Source organism: Sycon ciliatum, chromosome 7, assembly GCF_964019385.1.
Source record: "Sycon ciliatum chromosome 7, ocSycCili1.1, whole genome shotgun sequence".
NCBI lineage: Eukaryota > Metazoa > Porifera > Calcarea > Leucosolenida > Sycettidae > Sycon > Sycon ciliatum.
Window position 1 is genome coordinate 26843649 of NC_088649.1, and position 25798 is coordinate 26869446.

The window sequence follows — 25798 nt, forward strand, 5'->3', positions numbered from 1 at the left end:
CCAAGTCATGGGGTGCATATATCGGAAAAGAGATTTTTGCGTAGTTCTGTTATTTTGAGATGTGGCAAATGTGTAAAACACGGTATAAAGAGTATTAAGAAATTCTTCCAGGAAGTGATTATACATCTTATCAAAAATCTACTTTGTTCTTCCAGGACTTTGCGTTGGAATAAACTTGTTCAACTACCTGCCGGGCTGTTTGTTGCGACAACCGAATTGAAAGTCCTGTAAGTCATGTTGTGCATCGTAAAAAGGCTTTTTTTTGGCGTTGTTCTGTTCTTTTAAGATGTGGCATCTAGGCATATGCGGATAATGCTGGCAGAAAATTGGCAGAATTCGGTACTTTTTCTTGTAAATTTCATGCATGTTTGGTATGTGGATAAAGAAATGGAGGAAAATTCGACAAATTGCTCGCCATAAGGTTTGTATCGTTCTGCCAATTTCACTGCTGTTCGAGCAGAATCTGCCACCTTTTCGATGATTATCCGCCAGTGCCCAGTGGCATCTCGTTGGTTGATCTCAGGTACGCTTCCCCACCCTTTATGACCGATACCTGATGACACTCACAAGTTGGTCGCAACCAACGTAAGCGCAAAAGTGGTTCTTCATCCACCCTGTACCGAAACCCGTGCAGAACCAAGAGCAGCCTTGTATCAGATACAGTTGTATGTAGACAGCTACGAATGACCTTCCGTCTGCTAAGGATGATCATGGCCAATGCAGATAGCCATGGAGTTTTGACATCATGGCGAAGGTTCGACACGCTAGCTGCTATTGCTATTCATTTTCCACTCTTCTTGCTCCTGGGTGCCATTGTCCTGATCTGTCAAGGTCTGAACTGAAAAATAGCTACAACGAGATGTGAGGGCAGTGCTTTTCTTCCCATTGCGCCTGGTGGACGAAAGAATGAAAGAAAAGTTCTCTCTTATTTTTTTGCAGCGTTGACAGCCTTGCTCTGTGACGACTGTCGGCTCTCCAAAATATGAATCATGCTTTCCTACGATTCCGAAATGTCATGTCAGTGTTTCAGGTTTACAAAACCAGCGAAAGATAGCAAAATAACAGCAGCGAAAAGTACAAGAGGACAATTCCGGTATATAGATTGATATTGACAATGACCCTCCAGACATCTGTTTCTGTGGTGTTGGTGATGTGAGTGCAGAGTTTGGATCGGCTAAGAGCGCAATGTGGCTGTGTGGTGTATTGCCCTTGATATTTCTTACCAATATCACTGTAGCCGATATATTCTTATATCCGGTCACTCAATAGCCGATACAGACTGTAGTTGTACAAAACTCAATACAGAAGAAAAAAATTCGCGTACAGATACCTCTGTATCGACCTGACTTCACTATCACATTATAGTCGTGCGTCAGAAAAAAACGTTCTCTTTGGCCTCAACTTCTTTGTTGTTCGGTTGGCCATTGTAGCCGTCGACTAGAGCGCAGCATAAAGCCCTAAACTGATGACCCCACACGCTGCCCACTTCGGAGTATGCCCGATGCGTGCCATCCCTGAGCTCCCGCCGCAGTTTCCTGCTCGTTTCAACACGTGGGTTGCCGTCAAGCGCCGGCCGGCAACATAAAACTTGAATCTCAGCATCATCCGACACTGGATCCGCCTCGGACTGCTAAAACCCTAAAACCCTAAATTGGTGACCCCGACATGCGCTCTTCGGAGTTTTCATCATGCCATCCCTGAGCTCGGCTTGCCGCAGTTCCCTGCTCGCCTCAATTCTCGGGATTCAGTCAATCGCCGACTGTTGACTGGAAAACTTGAGCCTCACCATCTCGAAACTGGATCCGCCTCGGAGCTAGTGTGGCCCCTGCCGACCTCCGGGCCCACCTGGATAACCCGCTATCCTGTCATAGCACATCGTTCAGTCGTCTTCGTCCTTTGTATTCATCCTGGCCTCAAGATGGAAATTGGCCACCTCCACCCTAAGTATCAGTTTGCAGGCATACGCCCGGCACAGCACTTGGAGGTACGCACGCCTCCATCAGTCCTCGCCTCACACGGCACGCCTCGCCCCAGTGTTTCCTGTACTCAGTGACTGGTACGTTGCAGCCGCCTCTTACATGATAACACTCCTCTGTCACGCGTACATTCCCTCTTTTCTTTCTTTCCAACTCTGACACCCGCCTCTGTCATGCATCTCTCTCTTTTCCACTTTCTGCTTTCTGAGTTTTGTTTTGGTCTTTGTTGCCACGTTATCAACAAACTTCATACACGCAGCGCTCTCTTGTACATATTGTATTCTATTTTTGCCTTTCCGCCTTGTACATGTCGCGCTTCCTTTCTTTTCTCTCTTTTTCTTGTTTATCGTGCTTCGTGCCTCCCGGCCTCACCAATGGCGGGGGAGTACTGTAGCGGAATGACGTCACTATCACATTATAAGCATGCGCACAATCATAAAACATTCTCTTAGGCGTCACCTTCTTTGTTGTCCAGTTGGCCTTTGTAGCCGTCGTCTAGGGCCCGACGTAAACCCCTGAACCTCTACCGTCTACCTCCATCAATAGAGTGACTATCCGGGATGCGTAGGAATCCCCCCCAGCACGTACTGCAGCTGGCTCCAATGATTATTCCTTTCACGTTGGAATTAGACGTTCTTTTCCTGGAGAGCCCGAATCTCCTCTCGAAAGTCCGCAATCCTTTTTCTGTTCTTTGGAGGCTGTTAGACTTTTCAGGTCCGCAATATCTTCCACAAGAAGGCGCACTGTCTCCCTCAGCTGATTCATGATCGTAAGCATCCTGGTGCTGGCGGCTTGAGGGTCGGTCCATTGGTAGCCCAGTCTGTAATGCTACTCGATCATTTGGCTGGATTTTTTTCCCGGAGTGCTCCGACGAGCTGAACTTGGCTGAGGCTGGCCAAGTTCACATTGTTGGCCCTTGCTAGGCTTTCTGTCCCTAGCTATCCAGAATACCAAAATCTATGGTAGCCATACTCTCCCTGGGAGAGCAGGGAATTGGACGTAAAAGAACCTACCACTGCGCAGGGGAACGACGAAAACAATGTCATGCCCCAGGGGCTGCTGTGGCTGTCGACGTCAGCAAGAACATCTCGCGTGTCGTTGACGTACGCCTGGAAAAGTGTTGGTCCAAGAATGCTTCCCTCAGGGACTCCAGCGGTGGTCGTGTACGTAGATGACGTACGCCTCCAACGAGGCACTGTAAGGAACGGGTGTCGAGGGACGGGGCCAGCCATCTCTGAAGCAGACCATTGATGCCTAGGCTTCGCATCTTGTGGAGGAGGCCGACATGTGAGACACGATCAAATGCTCCTGTGATGTCCACAGCAAGGATACGCGCCGCCCTCCACAGCCCACAGCGCTTGCCCCAGCCAGTTTGGAGAGCTTGCAAAGTGTCTGATGTTCCGAGGCCTCCGCGAAATCCAAACTGGTGCGACGTGAGCAGATGGTGGTCCTCAAAATAGTTTACGATGTGTCTGTTTACTAGAGTTTCCATGATTTTCGAGATTATGCACAGTAAGGATATGGGCCTGTAGTCGAGCGGGAAGATCGCTTGTGGATGAGAACCACGGTGGCCGTCTTCCACATCCTAGGTTGGACTCCAGACCGGAAGCATAAGGCACTGGGACTGGTTCTCCTGCCTTGTTCGGAGGTGATCCAGTTTGTTGGCTGTTTAGACATGTCTGTGTTAGACACCAGTGAGGATAGGAGATATTCAGCAAGCGCAGAATCTGGGTGATTGCATGTTGTGGTGGTAGGAGTGGTTGTGTCCGTGTGCGGTGAGGTTGGATGTTGTCGTACCTGTACCTGTGCTGCCTGGCGGCGTTTCAGGGTGCACAGTCGAGCTGGTTGCCGACATGGGCGATATAATGCCATGTTCGTACTGGTCGTTGACTGGGTCATTTGGTGCGAGCTGGAGAGCAGGTCCGCTTTCGGAGTGGTGTTGGCACCGTCGGAGGCGGTTTCGGATACGGCGCTGGCGTGGGTCAAACTCTGGGCCGCTTTTGGTGCCAAATCGGTACGGTGAGAGTCAGTTTCAGCTCCGCTGTTCCGCTCTGTGCTGCCCGTGCTGCTGCCTTCTCTGCCGGTATGCGTGGAGGTGTGTGCACTGCGACAGTTTCGGCTTTATTTCAACAAGAATGGGTGAGACATTTTCGGAATTTGAGAAATACCTAAAAACCCACTCATAGTGGTCATGACGAGTACTCCCTCTGAACTCCTGAGACACGAACATGTTTCACATTGTCACGAATGGTCTCTAAACCAGCTCCCCCTTCGCGTAAAAGTTTCACGGCTTGCTAATGGTCCCTAGTCATAACTCGTGACAGGTTGTCCTTCTCCTCTTTTAACGTAATTAGCTTGGCTCACCATCCGAGTAAAACTATTTAAAATCATAACTTATTGTTTTACTGCTTATATAGACAGTTTCCTCTGAGACAATAATGCGACAATACTCATAAAAAGGACTTTACGAAAATCTTGAAAGTTCGGTTTCACAAGTATACTTTCACTTGAAGCCTTCTCATCAGGTGAAATAAAGGCAAAGGAAAAGGAAAAGGAACACTAAATTAAGTACGGTAAGGAGGTGGTCAAGCAGCGCAAAGAAGAAGATAGCTAAAGTAAACAGCGAAAATGTGTGACCTGTACACATAGCAATAATGACACAAAAGTGCAAGTGCGAGAAAACTCAATCAGCGTGACATATAATGCGACAACAAGAGACAATCACTGGACATAACTAACGAGGTTTTGACAACCTACCTAACAGCCCAAGTGTGAATTTAATTTGCTTTTGCTTGCTTGCAAAGGTTGGGTTTCTTTGTGTGGATGTATACGGCTTCAAAACAATCTAGCAATGCGTACACATGACACAATCGAACAAAATCATCTGAATACACAGCACAACAATCAGGATGCTCAAACAAATGACTAGCAATGGACGACTCATACTTATCAGAACTAACATCAAAATAATCAGCATGTGCGGTGGGCACATCCGATACCAAATTGCTAGTCATGTGGAGCCTAGCCATTGCCGCTGTCAGTGCTTTAGACGCTGCCATCGCGGTCAGTGCCGATCTTTGCTGTTGCTTGGCGTTGATGTCAGTGCTTTAGACTGCCATCACCATCGTTGCCGATCTTGTCAACATCTGGACGCACGCATCCAACAACAGGAGACGTCCAGCAAAGAATCATCCTGGTACAAGATGATCTAACACAGCAGCATCAACACCAAGCAATGTCACCTCGCATTTAACTAGACCACCCGAAAAACAACCGGACAAGACACTTACTGGCATGGCAGTGACAGGAACCGCATCAACTAGAAGAATGACAAGATCAGCAACGACGGCAATGGCAGCAGGAGCAGTCTGAAGAACAAATTGCCTGACTCCACCAAGACACGAACCAGTGACCCTCGCTTGTAGCCAGCGATGCTGTAACCACTGAGCTATGGTGTAGTGGTCATCCCAGCAGAAACCGTTCAACATTTTCTTCAGACTTCGTAACTCACACTTTGTGTGAATCTATACAGGCGGGTGGGACGCATCCCTCACTGCAATCCACACAATCCACCTACAAACTAGTGCGCAATATTCTTCCAGGATCATACATCCTATCCAAATTCTACTTTGTTCTCCCAGAGAATTGAATGATAATCAACTTGTTCACCTACCTGACGGGCTGTTCAAAGCCACAACCAAATTACAAGTACTGTAAGTCATGTTGTGAATGTACCGTAAAAAGGCGTTTTTGTCGTAGTTCTTTTAACCCTTTAAGAGCCACAGGAAAATTTCAAAATTCTGCATTTTTTCGTGTTCCTTGGATCATAGCTTCAGTTCTACTCACTCAATCCTCACAATCTAGGGCTTCCTGGAAAGGTCTCCGCGAGAGGGAGAGAATGAGGTCGATCATGATAGCCAGCACACCGTCTATCCAGCGCTAGATCGCAGCGACAGTACGAAAAATGCCCCAAATGCGTCCAATTGCGTCCCGCTCCAGATATTTCATTTTACTCGATCGTGGAGTTCCAATTTTTTCGCTGTGTACTCTTGACAATATCAACAGTGAAACCCGTGCAAATCCGAGTAAACCAGCGTGACGAAAAGTCTCAAAATTCTCAATACTAAAGTCGCACTGCGCGCTTTTGAAATTGCCGCGATCGCGGCTCAACTTACGAGTGATTTATCTCGAGAACCGTTGCTCGCAGCGCTTCGCGGATTGTTTCTCCCGACAGGTGAGCGTTTTCTCTTCGCCCTGGATATTTCGATCACTGGATTTGAGCGAGATTGGACTGAGTTACGATCTGTTGAAGTTTTGCATTTGAATGCGTCGTAAACGACGCATTCAAGTATGGGGCGGCTCTTAAAGGGTTAAGATGTAGCAAATGGGATTTCGGGATATGGTATCTCGTTGAATGATTCCCATGTACCCTTTATGACCCGAAGCTAACGCCGCTCGTGGAAGACTTTTCCAGGTAGAACTCCGTTTTGGAAGCAAAGAGCTGAGATAGTGTCTTTACAAGTTCCATTGTGCATTCCTTCAAGAAAGAACTAGCTCCTGCGATTTCTTTTCCACTTAGCCACCTATTTAACCTCTCCTTTACCACAGGCAAGTTCCCTACTGAATGGAAACTGGCTAAATTTGTGCCTATTTGCAAGTGCAAAGGCAGCAAATCCCAAGCGAGTAACTATCGCCCAATTTCCCTCCTGTCCTGTCTTTCCAAACTTTACGAACTGGTCTTCTTCAATCAATTATATAATCATATTTCTCCTGCTCTGGATCCCGCGCAATCTGGGTTTCGTCGTGGTGACTCGACCGCTCTACAGCTCACCAAGCTGATCCAAAACATTGCCGACCATCGTCATATGGGGCGGAAAGTTGCCATGTGCTTTTTCGACCTCGAGAAAGCTTTCGACACCGTGTGGCACTGTGCATTACTTGCTAAACTTTCCAAAGTTTTCGGTGTGTGTGGCGCAGCGCTAGAGTGGATAACAGACTACCTATCCGACAGAACGCAAGTTGTCTTTGTAGTTGGACTTCTCTCAGATGCTTCACCTGTTCTGTCCGGAGTGACGCAGGGATTCATCCTAGGGCCCCTCCTTTTCCTAGTGTATATTAATGATCTTCCCAGTCATGTTGAAGGTGTGTCCTTATTGGCTGACGATACTGCACTGCTCCGGTTCAATGAGTGTCTAGAGAGGCTGCGAGACAGTCTCCATCGCGGCATCAACTAAGTCCATCAGTGGATGACTACCTGGAGATTAAGACCTAATATCGCCAAGACTGAGATATTATTCCTGCCGAACTCTAGAGCCAACCTAATCATTTACTCTTCCCAGATCCCTCACAGATCTCACAGTGGTAAAGCAACACAAGCATCTTGGTTTGGTTATTGACTCAGACTTATCGTTTAGTTGACATGTCGACTATATCTGTAGCAAAGTCAGTAAAGCTGTTGGCTATCTCGTGTCTCATTGCTCCCACCTACCGCTTGAATGCATTTGCCTTTTTTATAGGGCTGAAACAATTATACCGATAACTCGCATATCGATCGTTAAGAGTGCAATCGATAATTGTTAGTGTTCAAAACGAGTGCTAACGATTTTTTATGCATGCATATTAGTGACAGTATTCTAGCCCTTGCACTCCATCCGATAGTGAATACGAGTACAATCATGTACTTTCAAGTGCAGTAAAATTGATTTGTGTCTTTGAAAGAGATCGGGAGAGAAGACGTTGCCTTTTCAGTTCATTCGTGGGAGAAGTCAGAGATGAGAGCAGTTGCCAGAGAGTGACGACAAGATTCTTCGCTCTAGAAACAACATGAAGCTCTCTACTTGAGTAGTTCGTGTTGACAAAACGAGCCAGATATCTACAGATGTCAACAGTGCGGTGCCACAAATTTCTAACGTAGCAAAGGTATCATAGAATTTCTTCATAAACTGGTGTTCGATAGAGCTGACAAGAATCAATAAAACCAATATATCGATCGTTAATGATATTGGTTGATCGTTAGGAGTTATTGAATGATCGTTTCAGCCCTACTTTTTTATCATTGATATATTCTCCCCATTTTTTCTATTGCTCAACCACCTGGTCATCCCTACTAAGTAAATCGTTAATGAGTACCCTGGAAGTCCACAATAAGAGGATACTGAAAGTCCTTTTCCGCAAACCTTCCCTATCTCTAGTCAAGCAGATCGAAAACTGTGTATTGTTGTTCATTCTATTCGTCTTGACAAAGCCCCGCCACACTTGCGTAAATATAACTGGTTTCTTCCCACTCGTTCTACGCGCAATCCCTGCACTTTACCTAAAGCCCGAACATCAGCTTATACCAGATCTCCGTTTTTCGCTGCCTATTCTCTCTGGCTGGCCCTGCCTCTATCAGTAAAATCGTGTTGTACCCTAAATGGTTTCAAGGCCAATATGAAGCTCGTGTTCTAATAGAGAGGTTCTGCATCACGTGAAACGCAGAGAAATCACGTAGAGAGCAGGTGTCTGCGTTAGAGTCTACAGCTCCCTATGTTTTGGGTCCAGATTTCTACGCGGAGATGAGGTTCTCTATGTTGTGGCACACGCAAAGAAAATGCGTACGGATTGGCTGGGTATCGATCAACTGATGCAGAAAACTGCCAAATATAGAAGGGAAAATCCCAGCACTCATTCCACGTGACTTCTCTACGTGAAGAGTAGAGCAGAACAGGATTTCTTTACGTTACGAGAACGTGAAGAGACTTCGCGTGATTCTTTGCGTCATGTTCCCGAAACGTAGAGCAGAACCTCCCTAATACCGTATTTTCCGCGGTATAAGCCGCACCGGGGTATAAGCCGCACCCCCCCCCCCCGTTTTGAGGCAAAATATTGACTAAAAGTTGGTTTTCACACTCATTGACAAATGGCCTTTCTACAAATTTATTATGTATGGATGTGTGGAAACCGGCACTTGCAGTACGCAAAATAGAGTCCCCGTATACGCGTACCGTATGGTGTAGCCCGCGCCGTGACTAGAACTAGTAGAAGTGCCGGGATAGCAACACAGGGTCGAATGACATATAACGTGACGTCAGCATGCATACTGATGTATGCTTAGCATTCATGCGCGCAAGCATATTCGGTGTATAAGCCGCAGGGGTGATTTTGGTCCGATTTTTAGCGAAAAAAAGTGCGGCTTATACCCCGGAAAGTACGGTAACTGCTAATTATTTATCGAGGTTTGTTTCTCTTTGCCTCCAGTAATGTGTAATATTTATTTTTCTGCTTTGTTTTTGTTTACTGCCATGGCTGGCTACTGCCCCCTCCGTCGATATTGGCCTATATTCTCTGGCCACGGTAAGGTGAATAAATAAAAATAAAACAAAATTGCATCACAGCTCAAAGAAACTATTTGATCGCAAAACGAAGTGGGACCCATGCCGCTCGTCAACATTTACAACACTTTCGTTTCGACAAGTTCTCTTTGACTCAATTACCGATACGAGGAAGAACTCGTTTGTTGTAAAGGAGACGTGCATGACTGTATCAACGTGAGTGAGTTGTCATTCTTCCTGCTTTCGCGTGGAATATTTCTTCCAGTTCACAGTGAGTTTTTCCAGGCAGCTCTCGAGTGCTAATACGGTAAGACGGCAAACTCCGCGGGCGATAGCCAGGATTGCTCATCTTTTTGAAACGGACTGTAGGTCCTTCACATTGATTCAATACCGAATAGCTAATGTTTATTGCATGAACCATATAGCTGGAAGTACTTATTGAAGAAATGAAGAAAATCTATCTGGCCGCTTTTGGAAAACGCCCGTCGGAGTACAGATATTTGCGTTCGGAACCGAATGATTCTAGTCAATACATGTTGCCACTCACCGACTTACAATATTTAATACTCGCTCCATAGCAAACCAGTCGGGCAAACTCATTCAAATCGGTGAGTACGACGGAAAGCGCCCCCTCAAGCTCCAACACCAGGCACCGCTCCAGACGCCAGCACGCCAAACACTGCAGCGTGGTCACCTCCACCGAGTCTGACAAGAAATTTGAACCGACAACCCTTGTCACTCCAAACAACAATCATTAATTTACTGAAGAGGGAAACATCCCCGACACAAGTTGTTTCACAGAACACATATTTTCGGTTTTACAAATCTTTTTAAAGGACTGACCAGTTTTGCTGTCTAAGGCAGCTCATCGGAGTGAAGAGAAAATGTAAAACCACAACAGAATTTATGCAGGCGAGATAGGCACTAAATTATACATAGATACAAGTATGCCGCCAAAATGCTAGGGGCCCCAAGAGCATTGGGAGTTCCTAATTTGGAAGTGCTGCAATTCTGTTATGACACATGGGTAATAATATGGGCTGGAATTCCAATATGGATGAATGCTTATATGGAACATGCTTTGTAATTATGAACAAGTTGTATGTTGTACATGAAAAGGCATGCAAGCCCAGTTTGTACATTATATCTGTCTGGTAATGTGTACAGACTTATTTTTCAGGAAAAGGGACGTAAGTCTTAGGGCATGTTCGATTGATGGGATCCGGATCCCGATCCCGATCTTGGATCACTCGGATCCTCCCAGTTCCAATCGAACGATGGCTAGCACGGTTGGTCGTCGTAATGATGACGTACAAAAATGGCGATTGAAAGTTGCCAAGGTTGTCAAGGTACCGATCAATTTTTGTAATAATATTTTGAAATGCAAATCTAAACGCGTGAGCTAGCATGGTTCTGCGATCATGTTGTCGCCTCCATAATAGGACCATTTCAAGTCCATAAAAAGCTGCTGTTCCACTTCCATTCCATTCCACGTGTAGCTTGTGAAGTTAGCTGTTGTTCTCCTTCCTCGTGAGGTCTTGTTCAGTTCCATTTTTTGGTAGCAAGCATCATGGACGAAGGAGATAATGAGATTCGCCGACGGAAAATCCGTGTCGTAGTTGGCATTGTAGCTGTGGTAGTTGCCAGAATCCTGCAAAGTGAGGAGATACCATCTGATTTGTTTGATGAGATTTGTGTACTGTCGCACCAACCTGGCTTCAATGGAGTCCTTGGATTTCGAACACCTCGACGTGTATCAGTTCCGCGGCAGAGGGACTACGTCGAAGTTGTTGTGCCTCTGCAGTCTGATGCAGATTTTCGTGGACACTTCCGTTTGCACCGTGCAACAGTAGAAATTGTATGCACAAAGCTATCCCAGTCTGTCCACATGGCTGTGCAGGGCAATGGAGGTCGGAAGCCTATACCCGTGCGCAAGCAGCTTTTGGTTACTCTTTGGTGGCTTGGCAGTAAGAGCACCATCAGAGAGGTGGCAGACAAGTTCGGTCTATCCAAATCGACAGTATGGCACAGCGTACGGCGTGTGTGTTTTGCCTTGCAGGACATGGCTCCGTTATTGATATGTTGGCCCCAGGGGCAAGGTGCAGAGAGGACGCAAGCAGAATTTCATTCAGCTCAGCACATCCACGGCGTCATGGGGGCGATTGATGGTTGCCATATCCCGATTGCAGCACCAAATGAGGCACCTGAGACATACCTGAACAGAAAAAAATTCCATTCCGTTATTCTACAAGCAGTCTGCGACAGGAACCTGCTATTTACGGATGCGTATTGTGGCTGGCCCGGCTCTGTGCATGATGCAAGAGTATTCGAAAACAGTCCCCTGAAGCAGTTGGTCACTGAAGATGTTCGTCGTTTCTTTCCTGGAGAAGCCTTTATCGTTGGAGATTCTGCGTACCCACTACTGCCGTGGCTGATGACTCCCTTCAGGGATGATGGTCACCTCACAGCAAGTCAGACCAATTATAACTTCAAGCACTCGTCAACACGGATGTGTATTGAAAGAGCTTTCGCATTGCTGAAAGGAAGATGGAGGCAACTCAAGTATCTAAATATTGTGAATGTTGAGAACGCCACCCATATCACCATTGCCGCCTGCGTGTTGCACAATATGGCCATCATGCACGAAGACGATGTCAGTGATTTTCTTCAAGACCTACCTGAAGGTGATGTACCTAATCCAACGTTGTATTTTCAGCCAAACACCGGTGCTGCAGACAAGCGCAACCGAATTGTGGATCTCATTGCTTAACAGAGGAAGGCAGACTTTCACAATTGTTGACTTTCTACTACTCACTTCGCATAATTCTGCTGTATTTGAGTAGGGTCCTCATTTCTTTCCACACTCTACCTTTCATGCAACTGTTCTCAGTATGTGAGTTGTGTGCCAATGCTCCACCATGGCAAATTGTGTTTTGGCTGTGTAGTCTGGACAAGTTAATGATGTCATGAGATGATCATGATGCTATGGGATCGTATTATTTTAATCATTCCTGCATTGCATTTTTAAACACAGACGTCATCGTGCATCCGGAACTCAAATCAAGGCATGTGTGAAAAGCTTTTGGGTGCCAGCTACTGACTGCAGAGAATGGCAAGGAATAGTGTCGTGCAAGTAGGCAGTAGTGTGTGATTGGTAGTCTTCCCTGCCACCCCATGCTTTAACGCAAACCGCGTCACACATACACGCAACCAGAAGATGATACTCGATATTGCGTAGGTAGTACTTTCTCATTATAGGCAGTGAAATAAGCACAAACTCAGCCGAGTATCTTGTTACCCATATCAAAAGAATGATACATCATTGAGAGATGGATAATTATACAAGTAGATGCAAGGTATCATCACCATTGGTGTGTGTGTATGTATGTGCATGTAGCATTGGATGTTATGTAGAAACACATGCTGTATGCTTCACAAACTCACAACAGATACATAAATAAATAGTACTTCGAAGTATGCCTCTACTGCTTTGCAAGCCTATTGACAGCTGCAGTAAGGTCGCCAAGTATTGCCATCTGGTCGTTGTGCTTACGCTCTTGCCAGGTTCGATCTTCACATTTCGTCTGCTTGAGCCATTCCAGGGCGTCACTGGACTGCCCTCCAGACCGCTTTCTCCTCTTCTTTACGCCCTTCTCCTCATCATTAGCAGCAGGGGTTTGCCACGGCTGCTGATGCACCTGCTGTAGCATTGAGACGGACTGGAGTAGCTTGCGGTGTGGTCGGAGCGGATGATACTCTTGCTTCACCATCCTGATCGTCCTCCGAATCCGATAATTCAACTGGACGCTTTGGGGGTCTGGTGACAGGAACCAGCGGGCCACCCACACATTTTGGGTGGATGTTGGGCTTCCAACCAAACGTAGCATTCATTTCATCATAGAAAGCAGGCGGCTGTTTACGGTCAGCCCCAGTTTTTTGCTGCGAATCCACATAGGCTTTGTACGCTTTCATCAGGTTTTTCCATCTGTTTTCACATTGATCTGCAGACGGATGTAGTTCCTCGTCCGGGAATGTTGCTGCAATTCGCTGGGAAATCCTGTTCCACACACTCTTTTTCCTCCAGTTGATGTCTTGAAACAAGCCGTCGTTTTCGGACCGTGCCGAAATTAATTCCAGCGTCAGCCGTCTTGTCCACTGGAAGCCAGGCCTACGATCTTGGCCACTGGGCTGAGAGGGCTTTGACGCAAGACTTTCAGCTGCCATTGTCAGAAACGAGAAAGATGAGGGAGATAGTGAATACTACTCGTGCTGAATGCTTTTTATATGCGAGGAAAAGTTGTCCCTCACGTCATTCTCGCCATACTAGGATCATCTCTCCGGTCTGGTCCGGCCATGTTTGTAATTTCGGTGCCAATCTGGGCAATTTGCCGCCCAATGAGCCGCAGTTGTAGAAGCAGTAACAGCAAACATTGGAGTGAGTTGAATTGGAAGGAAGCACAAATGGAAGAAAGTGAAAGCTCCACGTGTTGATGGCCCAAGTGAAAAGGGCTCTCACAGGTTCCGTATCTCCATATGTTGAATTTCGCTGTACATGTGGGCTATTTGCCGCCCAATGAGCCGCAGTTGTAGAAGCAGCAACAGCCAAAATTGGAGTGAGTTGAATCGGAACGAAGCATAAACGGAATAATGTGAAACCTCCACGTATTGATGGCCCGAGTGAAAAGGGCTCCCACGGGTTCCGTACCTCCATGTCCATATGTGTTGAATTCCGCTGCAAACGTGGGCTAGTTGCCGCATAATGAGCCGCAGTGGTAGAAGCCGCAATAACAGCCAAAATTGGAGTGAGTTGAATCGGAACGAAGCATAAACGGAATAATGTGAAACCTCCACGTGTTGATGGCCCGAGTGAAAAGGGCTCCCACGGGTTCCGTATCTCCATGTCCATATGTGTTGAATTCCGCTGCAAACGTGGGCTAGTTGCCGCATAATGAGCCGCAGTGGTAGAAGCCGCAATAGCCAAAATTGGAGTGAGTTGAATTGGAACGAAGCACAAATGGAAGAAAACGAAACTTCCCCGTCGACTGTTGGTGGCCCGAGGGAAAAGGGCTCCAGGGATCCAACTGGTTCCGCATCTCCATATGTTGAATTTCGCTGCCACTCAGGGCTGTTTGCCAGCAAAGGATACGCAATGGTTGAAACGGTAAACCAAAAAATAACAAAGGAATGAAACAACCAAACTTTTGCTGTGCAAGGCGTGAGGAAAGGCATTCCCGATCCCGCAGGTTGGGTCCCGCCAAATGTGCAGTTGTCGTGCCAAAAAAGGTTGATTGGCAAAAAAGAATCCGTTGGATCCGGTCAACCCTGCTCCCCGAGGTGGGTTGACCGGATCCAAATCCAAAGGATCCGGATCCGGATTCGACCAATCGAAAGGGTGCGAATCCAGTGGATCCGGTGGATCGGGATCCCGATCCTACCAAACGAACATGCCCTAAGATTTCACGAAAAAACTGCTGTTTGATACTGACTTTCTTCTCATCGCTTTTCTTTCACATGTACTTGTACATGATGTAGTCACTTTCGCATGTAGAATATTCCATGTTTACTTTGACGCTAAGTGTTGCCTGAAAAATGGACAATGACGAGGCATTCCCGATCTCGACGGTGTTTGATGATGACGAGACAGAAGAAATGCTGTTCCCTGCTCGGTGCGATATTGCTCCGTTTATGATGTTCCTTGTTTGCACAGCAGTGCCAAGAGTAACAAATTTTGCTGAAGCAACTGTGCCTAGCTATTCTATGAACAATTTTTGCCAGCATTTTCTTCTCCCTCCTTTATTTTGCCTTTCCCCTATTTTGTTGCTGGCAGAGGTTTGATGGAGTTGTGTGCATGTGCATGTGGCGGACCATTTTAGTACCGTCATGACTTTTTTAACACGTGGCTTCTTTTCTTTTCTTTTTTCACATCACCCCATGTGGATCCGTGGAATCGATTCCGAATCGATTCCAGGGCTCACGACATGGAAATCGAACGACTTCAATGCATGCGAATGGATTTATGAATCAATCCAAGTGTGAAATCGAAAGCACTCAGCCGGGCCATCCTCCACTTGCTCTAGCGTTTCTCGGCCGTAAGTCGCAGGATCTGCACTCTGGAACCTGCTGCCAGAAGATGTTGGGACCATAGCAAGACAGAACAAGTTTAACATAAGTTGCCTACCATATTGTTGGTAAGATTAGCCCACCCCTAGCTCTCCTCAACCACACTGTCACCCCTGATACTCGCTTGTCAGATACTTTCGTAATTTTCTAATTAGTGTCTTCTTTTTTCTAAATGCGGCTTATCCATTCGCCTTTATAACATTGGGTCTAGTTCCCGCTTATTGTGTGAATTAGAATAAACCAACTAACCCAGCAACATAGCAGATCGACGGATTTGATTGAGTTGATCGACAATCAAGATCAGAATTAAAATCTGGACGATGAAGGCTGATCAGCAACACGATATTTGCGTACATTTACCCGAGTTGCCGGAGTTCGCAGCATGCAGCAAGGTGTGGGTTTTCCCCAGGTTCGGTGAGGAGCGAGCGTACGTCTGCTTGTTGTAATTTTCTTGTCGAGCAACCATTCGTCTCAAAAAGGTCGACACTCTAATCAGTGAGCTCATCACGTTATCTGGTTGCATGAATATAGATCAGGTGGGAAAAGAGACATTATGTCGATAGGAATCAACTTTATTCTCTTTGTCGAGCTATGTCGCTCCGGCAACAGATGCCATCCATGCGTGAAACACAAAATTACTGTTGGCATCCTAAAAAAATGCACGAAACACACGACCAACTTACCAGATACACGAAATAGCCGTGGATGCATTTCCGTACCCAACAAGTCGATCTCTCCGGGGTGCACCTGAAAAGCAAGTGCTCGAACCTGTCATACCTGTCATACTGGCCAACCCTCCCGGTTTTCCTGGGAAAATCCCGGGAAATGAACACTACTCCCGGGGTCCTGGGGATTTGAAGGAAAATCCCGGACAAGTCACAGTTTCGTCTGATACAGGATTTTCCTGAGATTTGGTTTGAATGTCCCGGTTTTTTTCAAAAATATGTACGGTGCGCACTTGCACTTCGTACTGTAAACAGCACTTTCAAGACCTGACCACAAGATCTGCACTGACAGGCGCTATAGGTGGGCGCCGACGCGCCGACTGATCAAACAGCAGTGCAGGGTTGAACTGTGCCGTACGCAGATCTGCATCTTTTTTTGGTGGGAAAAGCCCTTTTCACTTGTTTTTGTGCCATCCAGGGATTTTGCGAAAAATCCAGGGATTCTGCATGGATTGTCAAGGGATTGAGATTTTGGTGGTTGGTCAGTATGCTACGTGGTCGAAATTTCAAATGATATTCCTGGAAAACAGGTTGCAGCTAGATCCCAAATCATGAAGTGCAGGGCATCGTACCTCTTCATGGTTTCACTCAAGCAGCATTCCTTCATACATCACAGTAGCAGCATAGCATCATGTTGCTGATCAACCTGATCATCTAGATTTTGATTCTCATCTTGATTGTCGATCAAATCGATCAAATCCGTCGATCTGCTATGTCACGCGGTGGTCGGCACACGGCCAGTTTCAGGACGCAAAAATATCGTGCTTGGATCGCACAAATCGAGATTTGTTCAATATGTTTGCACTTCTGCAGAGCGTTGCTGCTAGTGAAATTCAAGTTGTTCAGGGAAGGAAATGGTTGTTGTTTGGAGTGACAAGGGCTGTCATTTCGAATTTCTTGTCAGACTTGGTAGAGGTGACCACGCTGCAGTGTTTGGCGTGCTGGTGTCTGGAGCAGTGCCTGGTGTTTGAGCTTGAGAAGGCTCTTTCCGTCGTCGGGTATGAAATTGGCAATGTTGCAATGTAGTGAAGTGAAAGTATTTGAATTTGTGTATTTCCAGAAAACCTGGAACACTTACGAGACATGTCCTGGGTGGTAGTGGAGTTAGTCCACTATCCTGCAGTGCATGGTTCAGAAAAATAGACGCCGTAAATGGCTCCCGCTATGGCCCTTGACATTTGGCTATTCTAGCGATGCAATTTAGTGATATTTGGAGATGATGGCCATTGCTTTCCTGGATGTAGCCATGGCTCTATGTGGTGGTGATGTGAAGACTGCTCAGGTGAGGTAATGTTGGCATGGTGGTGGTTTGTTTCTAGCTCCATTGCGTACGCTGTACCAGCGCTCATTTTGGACCCAATATTCAGTCGTATTTTGGGCCCATTTTAGCCAAGGTGTTACGAGCGCTTTTGCATGATTGTTGTGGACCCCAAAGGAAACCTACTTGCAAATTTTGAGTGAAATCAGAGAGATGGCCCGCCCAGCGTTTCTGGTTTTCTCAGATAATTATGCTTTCTTAAAAATGCTACAAGATGAAAACCTTAAAAACAAATTGTCATGTTGCGTGGTGATGTCTGCGGCATTCATACTTTTCATAGCTATTATTTGGATGTTTGCTGATATTACATTTCCAGTCGATATTGAGAGGGCCAGCTGGTCACTCAGTGTCAACCCAAGTAAAATGGAACGTACTCAGGTGCTCAGAAGCAACGAAAGGATTGGTGAGAGGTGGAGAATGGTCCGAAAACTAGGATCTCGTCTTGGCGACGAGGCTGACGTAGCACGGAGGAAGCAGCTTGCTTCAGCAGCCTTCACTTCAATGTTTAACCTCTGGAAACGGAGATCTGCTGTGAGTGAGCGTCTGCGCCTGCGATTGTACTCGGCATTCGTCCTACCCGTCCTCACGTACCACTGTGGCACTTGCGGCCTCACGCAATTTGCTCTCCAGAAGTTGGATGCCTTACACCGACGTCAGTTGCCGTCTCTCCTTGGCATCAAATGGCCACAGCGCATCTCCAATGAAGCACTGTACCAGAGGTGCCAAATAGAGGAGATCAGCATCTTCATCCGCCGTGCCAGGTGGCGTCTATTTGGTCACATCTTGCGGCTGCCACCATCAACCCCCGCAGTAATGGAAATGGAATTATTTTCGCAAACAACAGCCCCAGATGGCTTGGCCGGCCACGCGTCACTCTTCCCAACGTGCTGCATCAAGATCTGCAGAAAGCCGGGCAGGGTAGACTCCTGACTCCGGGAGATCTCCTTTCGCTCTGGGCAATAGTTGCCTGTCGTAAGAGCTGGAAGGCTCGGCGTGAGGCAATATGTTCATCCAACTAGTTACAAATCAATGTACTTGTAATCCCATATTAGCCCGGTAGTGCAACATCAAATCAACCAGATACATCTTCTTAATTTGCTCATCTCCCTATGTTTCTCTCTCTCTCTCCCTCTCATCTCTCTATCGTTCTCTCTATCAATCTCTCTCTCTCTCTCTTTCTCTCTCATCTACACCGGTGGGTGAGACGCAGATCTCAATGTAACCCACACACTTGACGTACAATGTACATCTTATCCAATTTCTACTTTGTTCTTCCAGAAATGTCGTGAGGAATCAACTTGTAGACCTACCTGACGGGCTGTTCAAAGCCACAACCAAATTAGAAACCCTGTAAGTCATGGTGGGCATGTATTGGAAAAGAGAGAGAGAGAGAGAATGAGAGAGAGAGAGAGATAGAGAGAATGAGAGAGAGATAGAGAGAATGAGAGGTAGAGATATAGAGAGATAGAGAGATAGAGAGATAGATAGATAGATAGATAGATAGATAGATAGATAGACAGAGAGAGAGAGAAAGAGGAAGAGAGAGAGGGGAGAGGGGGGAGAGAGTGAGAGAGAGAGAGGGGGGGAGTGGGGGAGAGAGTGAGTGAGAGAGAGAGAGAGAGAGAGAGAGAGGGGGGGGGAGAGAGAGAGAGAGAGAGAGAGAGAGAGATCGATCAGTCTGTGAGAGGAGCTCACTGAGTTACTGCTCCGCTGCATTCACCTCTAGATCTAGTGCGCTTGTGAGAGCCTGGAAGGTCCGCTTTCCAGCCTCAGTTCTGACGCTGACGGGAAGAGCATTCCACTGGACAATTGCCACGAACCAGATTGAACGCCGCCCGAAGGGACTGCGGAGAAAATGCACACATAGCAGATTGGACTGCTGCCCTCAAGTTACCCGGATGTTGCTGGGGACGCCAACTGGAGCTGTGCCTGTGAACATCTCCTAAAGCAGGGGGCTAGCTTTGTGATGGAGGCACCGATGAACTAGGACCAGAAACCTTTAATTTAGCAGTTGCAGTAGGCTGAGGACATCAGCAGGGATAGTAGAGGGGCTGTGGGCACGAGATTACGCTGTTGGAGGGTTGACCGTAGACCTCTGTTGGAGAGTTTGGAGACTTGATCAAGAAGGGTTGGACTCCGCAAGAGCTGCTGTCGCAAGGTGGCACCGATGCCAGCCTTGAGCATCTTTTCAAACGGACCAAGCAGGTGTGTGCTAGGTCCTGGAAAGAAACTGTTTGAACCATAACACAGCTGGGAAAGGATCATGCTCAGGAACCATGTTCGCCGGGCAAGCAAACTCAGTCCTCGTCCATGCCTCCAGAGCGGACCAATTGTTCGCGCTGTCTTGCGACCGATATACTCCACATGTGGAGCCCAGTATAAATCATTATCCAGGACTAAATCAAGGTACTGGGCTGTAGGGGTCACACAGAATTTCTCGCCATTGCAGAAGACCTCCGGTTGTATTGCAGCCGTGCCTCGTGGCCGGATGAAGAGCAACTGTGTCTTGGGATAGCTGAGGAGCAGGCCAATGTCCTCCAGCCAGGTAGCAAGGTTTGTCATGGCTTGCGTGAGGGTTCTGCACACCATAGCAGGGTCAGAATGGGAGCAGTCGAAGGCTTTCGACATATCAACGAACACTGTCCCAGGGAACTCTCGTTTGCATCTAGCGGTGGACCATAGATTAACAGCTAACACAAGTGCATCCTCAGTCGAATGTGCCTCCAGATAGGCCGTGAGCTGTCTCTTAACCATTGTCTCCAGATTACGGGAGATAATGGGGTGGAGAGACACTGGACGATAGTTCTGGGGCAGGGTTGGGTTGCCACACAATGGACTGAAATGTGACACTTTGAAGGTAGGCGGAACCTGTCAAGTTCCAAGAGACAAATTGATAATGCTGGTGAGATTCAATGCAAGAACAGAGGCATCTTCAAGTGAAACTGGCTGGAAATTGGATAGGGATGTCTCCAATGCTGGCCCTGCGGGTGGCTGAAGGTTCAATGTCCGAGCTGGGTCATGGACAATACTATAAAAGAGTGAAGTTAGTTCTGTGATGGATGCCTGTGGCTCAGACGACTCTTTCTTCCAACCAGCAACTGCATTCATGATTGACCAAAGTCTTCGCTGGTCACTGGTGTTGCACTGTGCAGTGAAGAACTCGTTTCTGAGCTGATGAACTAGCTTTCCTGCTGCAACCCTTGCAGCTCTATGTGGGTTGCGTAGCTCTTCATTTTGTTTGTCCCGCATCAACAAGCGGTGAAGCCAGCTCCGTTCCCTCAAACGGGCTACTGGTGCTGCATTTAGCCATGGACAAGGACGGGTGTCCTTTTTTTGTCGGTGTTCTACTGGTGCATGTTCATTCAGAGTAGAGAGGAGAGCGGAGAATAGGCAGTTTGCCAATGTGTCCACATCTGCTTGTGCCTGCAGCGTGCTCAGCTTGTTGCTAAGGTCTACATTAAACTGTTCGCAGTTTATCTTATGTAGTCGGCGATTAGGATTCGGGCGGTCGGTCTTGTGATGCACACAAGCAATACGTGCTAATATTATTATTATTATTATAATTATTATCTTTTCTCTTTTTTTGAAGTGCAAGCCTCTTTTACGGGCAAAAATTAACACAATGTATTAAAATGCAATACAACATACACTGGAGAAGAAATCAGGAAAATAAAATATGAGCTCAAAAATGGAACGAAAAATAGCAAATAGAATCAAAACTCACGATGGAATCAAACTCACGATGGAATCAAACTCATTATTATTATTATTGGTTCGAACAAGTTTTCGTACAACACTCTTCAGGAATCACCGTTGTACTAAAGAACAAAATGAGAACAAAGGAAATAATATAGCAATCAAGGTAGGGTGACACGATACCATGACAGCACTGGAATATCGAGGTGCGATTTCTCACAAAAGTGTGCAGAAAACAAGGGTATACAAGTAAGAACTAAGCGTGACAAGTGTGTATCAGCAACAAAAAACAAAAAAGTGAGAACGAATGATAATAATAACAATAATAAACAAGAAGGTGACAAAACACATTTAGGCACAAGTGGCAACAACGTTGCCACACTACACAACAGAACATTATTTGAACAATTTTAGGGTAATATCACTATCTTTCTGGACACACAAATTCGGCCCATGAATGCGCTGACAAACAGCAATTTGAACAATTGTTCAAATAATGTGCGCCTCCGCCTCGACGGGCAGGGAGCTTGACCCATCTCAGACTAGCGTGAGGAAGCGAGGAAGACCATCCCGAAAACCGCCCTTTGTGACACCGGAGCTCACGGACACCGGAAGAGTTACCAGAAGCAAGGTGAAGAGACGAAGTACTGGAGATTTGAATACGTCGGTACTGGAAGTGACAACAACGATCAACAGGAGGAAACGAGGAAGACCGAGGAGTCAAACGAACGCGACCATGAATTCAAAGAACGTTGGAGGTGTCAACAAGCCCAACGGAAGAGAACAACGGCAAACGTCGAAGGTGACAGAGCTAAATGATCGGACATCGTCCATCAAGCGTCATTTGTCGGGAAGTGCTAACTGTCTTGAGTTGTATAGTGATGATGTCTTTTCTCGTGGAAGGTCAAAGTTACATCTTGCTGTGTTAGAAGCTCTGTATATTCGTAAACTAGATCCAGAACTATGTGTACAGAAGGAGAATGTGTTATCGTTGCAGTTGTTTGGTGTCACACCTCGTGAAAGTGTGACAAGTGCTTCTTGATGTGTTCAACGTGTTTGTCTACAACTTGCTGCTATTGTTTTCGAGTTTTTGTTAACACTTTAGTCATTTTATCGCCTTTGTTGAAGTGTTGACTTGTTCTCTATTTTTCTATATAGTTATGTGTTTTTCCAAATTTCCAACATTCCCTGTACTATCCTGAAGAGAAGGGAAAGAAAACGTTTGATAGAAAAGAATTGTCTACTGAATTGTCTGGATTTGCGTCGTTGCATGCGAATACTTATTACGAAACCGTTTTCCCTCCGTCTCCAAGCTACTGTTTGAAATATTATTATTATTATTATTAAAAAGCTTCTGTGGAGATAAAAATGTAATCAACACAATGAATAGAGTAAAGTGCGCACTCAGTACAAACACCATTAGCAAAACTTGTTTTCATGCAAATAAAGAAGCTTGTTCCTAAACGTTTTCGTCGCCATCTCATCAGAGGATTACTGGCAAATCAACAATAGCTCTTAACTCAATATATATACGCACAATGCAAGTAATAATTTAGACCCTGACTATCGCGAGAAAATGAGAGCTGAAAGAAACATTACATCAACCAACGATATCAGGTGACAACAGATGCGATAAATCCACCACTAGAAAGTAACCATGCAACCACAAACGAGAACTACTGATCTAAATCCACAAACAATTTCAACGTAAACTAATTCTTTTTCTGCCTACACGAAATCGCCTTGGTGGTAAAAATGTAGATAGACTCCAATACACGCAAATACCTTTGACTACGTGAACGAGACCAAACAGAAAAGCAATCATCAGTATAACTAGAACGACAATCACTATTTTATTACTTGCATTGTGCGTATATATGTTGGACTCAGTAGAGCGTCCAGCCCCTATATGATGTCCAACCCCTATATAGAGTCCATTGGTCCAAAATCCACTGTACAGAGTCCAAAATCCACTGTACAGAGTCCAAACTTGGAATCAACTGAGAGTTCAAATTTTAGATGGACATCACTCCCTGTATAGAGTCCAGCCAATTGGCTTCACCCCTATATAGAGTCCATTTGTCCAAAATCAACTGTATGGAGTCCAAACTTTGAAATCAACTACATGTATAAGGAGTCTTTATGTGGACAACACTCCCTGTATAAAGTCCAGCCAACTAGGCATCCCCTATCCAGAGTTCGAAATTAGACATAGGATCTGCTGTAAGCAGTGAATATTAACCAGAAAACGCCTCTCCCTTTAATCCTTTACATCATTCACTTCTCAAGATAAAAAATAAATATTGAGGCGCCCCTGTAGCCACTTCATTACATGAAAAACCCTACAAACACCATCCTCAAATCAAGTGGTCTCTTCGCAGACGCTGCAAATTACAATATCTCAATCATGTAGTGTTGCCAAATATTGTGCACGCACACACACACACACACATGCACACACCCACACACCGCCAAGAAAATACCTAGAAACAACCAAGAATCGAAAGAGAATAATGGAGAGCCAAGGATTAATTATTTGTTTTCAAATTATTGTGCGCGCGCACGCGCGCACACACACACACACACACACACACACACACACACACACACACACACAAACTTATACAACGTCAAAAAAACACCAAGAAAAGAGTAGAGACACAATACACACGCAACTCCAACAGCCATGCAAACGTCCACCCATTGACACGTAAAGTCAAGAGGGATAACAAATAATTATACGAAACGAATGCATACATGGACCGGTGCACGCACCTATTAGTGTAAGAGAGTAACATAGTGTAGTAGTCAGCATAGTACTAGCACATGCTGAGAGTGCAATAGCAAGCTTCACCATTGCTCATGGCCATGCAAATGTTCAGCAGCACTCAGTTCCGCAAGCTTCTGAAGATCAGCACACCTGCAAAAAGTAGATAGCACAAGGATACACGCTTATTACCGTAATGATGCATTGGAGCACACAACTACCAAGTGCTTAACGAATGTGATGCTCAATGAAAATCCATCCACACAAAGACCTGTAAACAGGTGACGGTGGGGACAATAATCTATTAGTAATACGAGGAATAAGATCGTTTGTGCACACTCAAGACGCACAGACACACCACCATAAATGTAGTGTACAGTGTTTCACTTCACTGCAACTAAATTGAAATGAGATGATTTAAACAATCTGTACAGTGTTGCAGTCAGTCAGTCTTCCCCAAGATGGAAATGCAATGATTTGTTGTCACGAGGCAGTTTCACTGACACAATGTCATGTTTGTGACATCAAAACGGTTACTTCTGGGAATACGAGTACATGTATTAGCTTGAAGCTTTTTCTTGTCATCGGCATACAAGAAATCCTCCTACTACTACTACTACTAGTACACTGGCACTGCGTTTGTGGATCCCATTGTATTTGACATCATACTAGAGCCTAGAAGAGGAAGAGTGTCGTGGAGTTCACATAATTATCACAGGGATAAAATACTTTTCTCATGAAATAAAATAATAATAATATTTGATGATAGCTAGACGATCGTATACGATTGATGCAAAGTCCTTGCAGTCCTTGAGGACTATTACGAAGTGGTTGATTACTTTTTAGGGCATTCATTCAAGCAACATCAAACAAACGCGATACGATCCTTGAAAATGGAAAAAAAATCAAGCATAACGACAGAACAGCAGACCAATCGAAACGAGTAAAAGCTTCCTTACCTCAGTCATCGTCCTGCCATGTAGTTGGACAGCCTTTTGACACGGTGGTACAGGCAGCTCTTGTCCAGTCAAACAGGGTATCCTTGTGGCGTCGAACGAAAGAGAGTGTCAGTGTATCTGACTCGTCAGATTGGAACTGTGCTGAACTTTTCTCGTTCTCCGCTTTCTGCTTTCATCCCTCGCTCTGATGAAACCGTTCAAACGCCTTCCTGGCAGCAATGCAATTAATGGCCAGCCAAACAGGGGATCCTTGTGGCGTCGAACGAAAGAGAGTGTCAGTGTACCTGACTCGTCAGATTTGAACTGTGCTGAACTTTTCTCGTTCTGCAATTTCTGCTTTCATCCCGCGCACGGATGAAACGTCTTCAGAGAACCACAAGACGCTTTCCAGATTTGATTTTGAACGTCTCCTTATCCTCCTTGGTTACCTCGAGACAGATTACTGTCAGCAACTGCACAGCAGAACTGGCAGCCATGGCTGAAGTGAAGAAAGGAATGCGCTGCCATGAGGCAAGCAAAACTGAAAAGGTGTTTTCTCTTTCGGGCACAACACACAGGACGGCGTGATTGGATAAACTGGACTCCTGGACCGTGAATAGGGGACTTGTAGAAAAAGTGTACTCCTTATAGGGGATTGCGCGGCAGGATGAAGCTGATCAAAACTGAGTGGACTCCTGGACTCTGTATAGTGGATTTTGGACCAATGGACTCTATATAGGGTGCTGGACATCATATAGTGCATGGACTCTATACTGAGTCCTACATATATATTGAGTTAAGAGCTATTGTTGATTTGCCAGTAATCCTCTGATGAGATGGCGACGAGAACGTTTAGGAACAAGCTTCTTTATTTACATGAAAACACGTTTTGCTAATGGTGTTTGTACTGAGTGCGCAGCTTACTCTATTTATTGCGTTGATTATTAT

The 25798-nt window shown here is 45.8% G+C and overlaps 1 long non-coding RNA gene across 1 annotated transcript; it reads left to right on the top strand.

The window, feature by feature from the left end:
- Positions 1–156: 156 nt before the first annotated feature.
- On the top strand, positions 157–18779 carry LOC135821911 (uncharacterized). The gene is made up of 3 exons (XR_010554407.1): positions 157–227; positions 5618–5689; positions 18728–18779. It is a non-coding gene; the product is annotated as an uncharacterized LOC135821911 (long non-coding RNA).
- The last annotated feature ends 7019 nt before the right edge of the window (positions 18780–25798 follow it).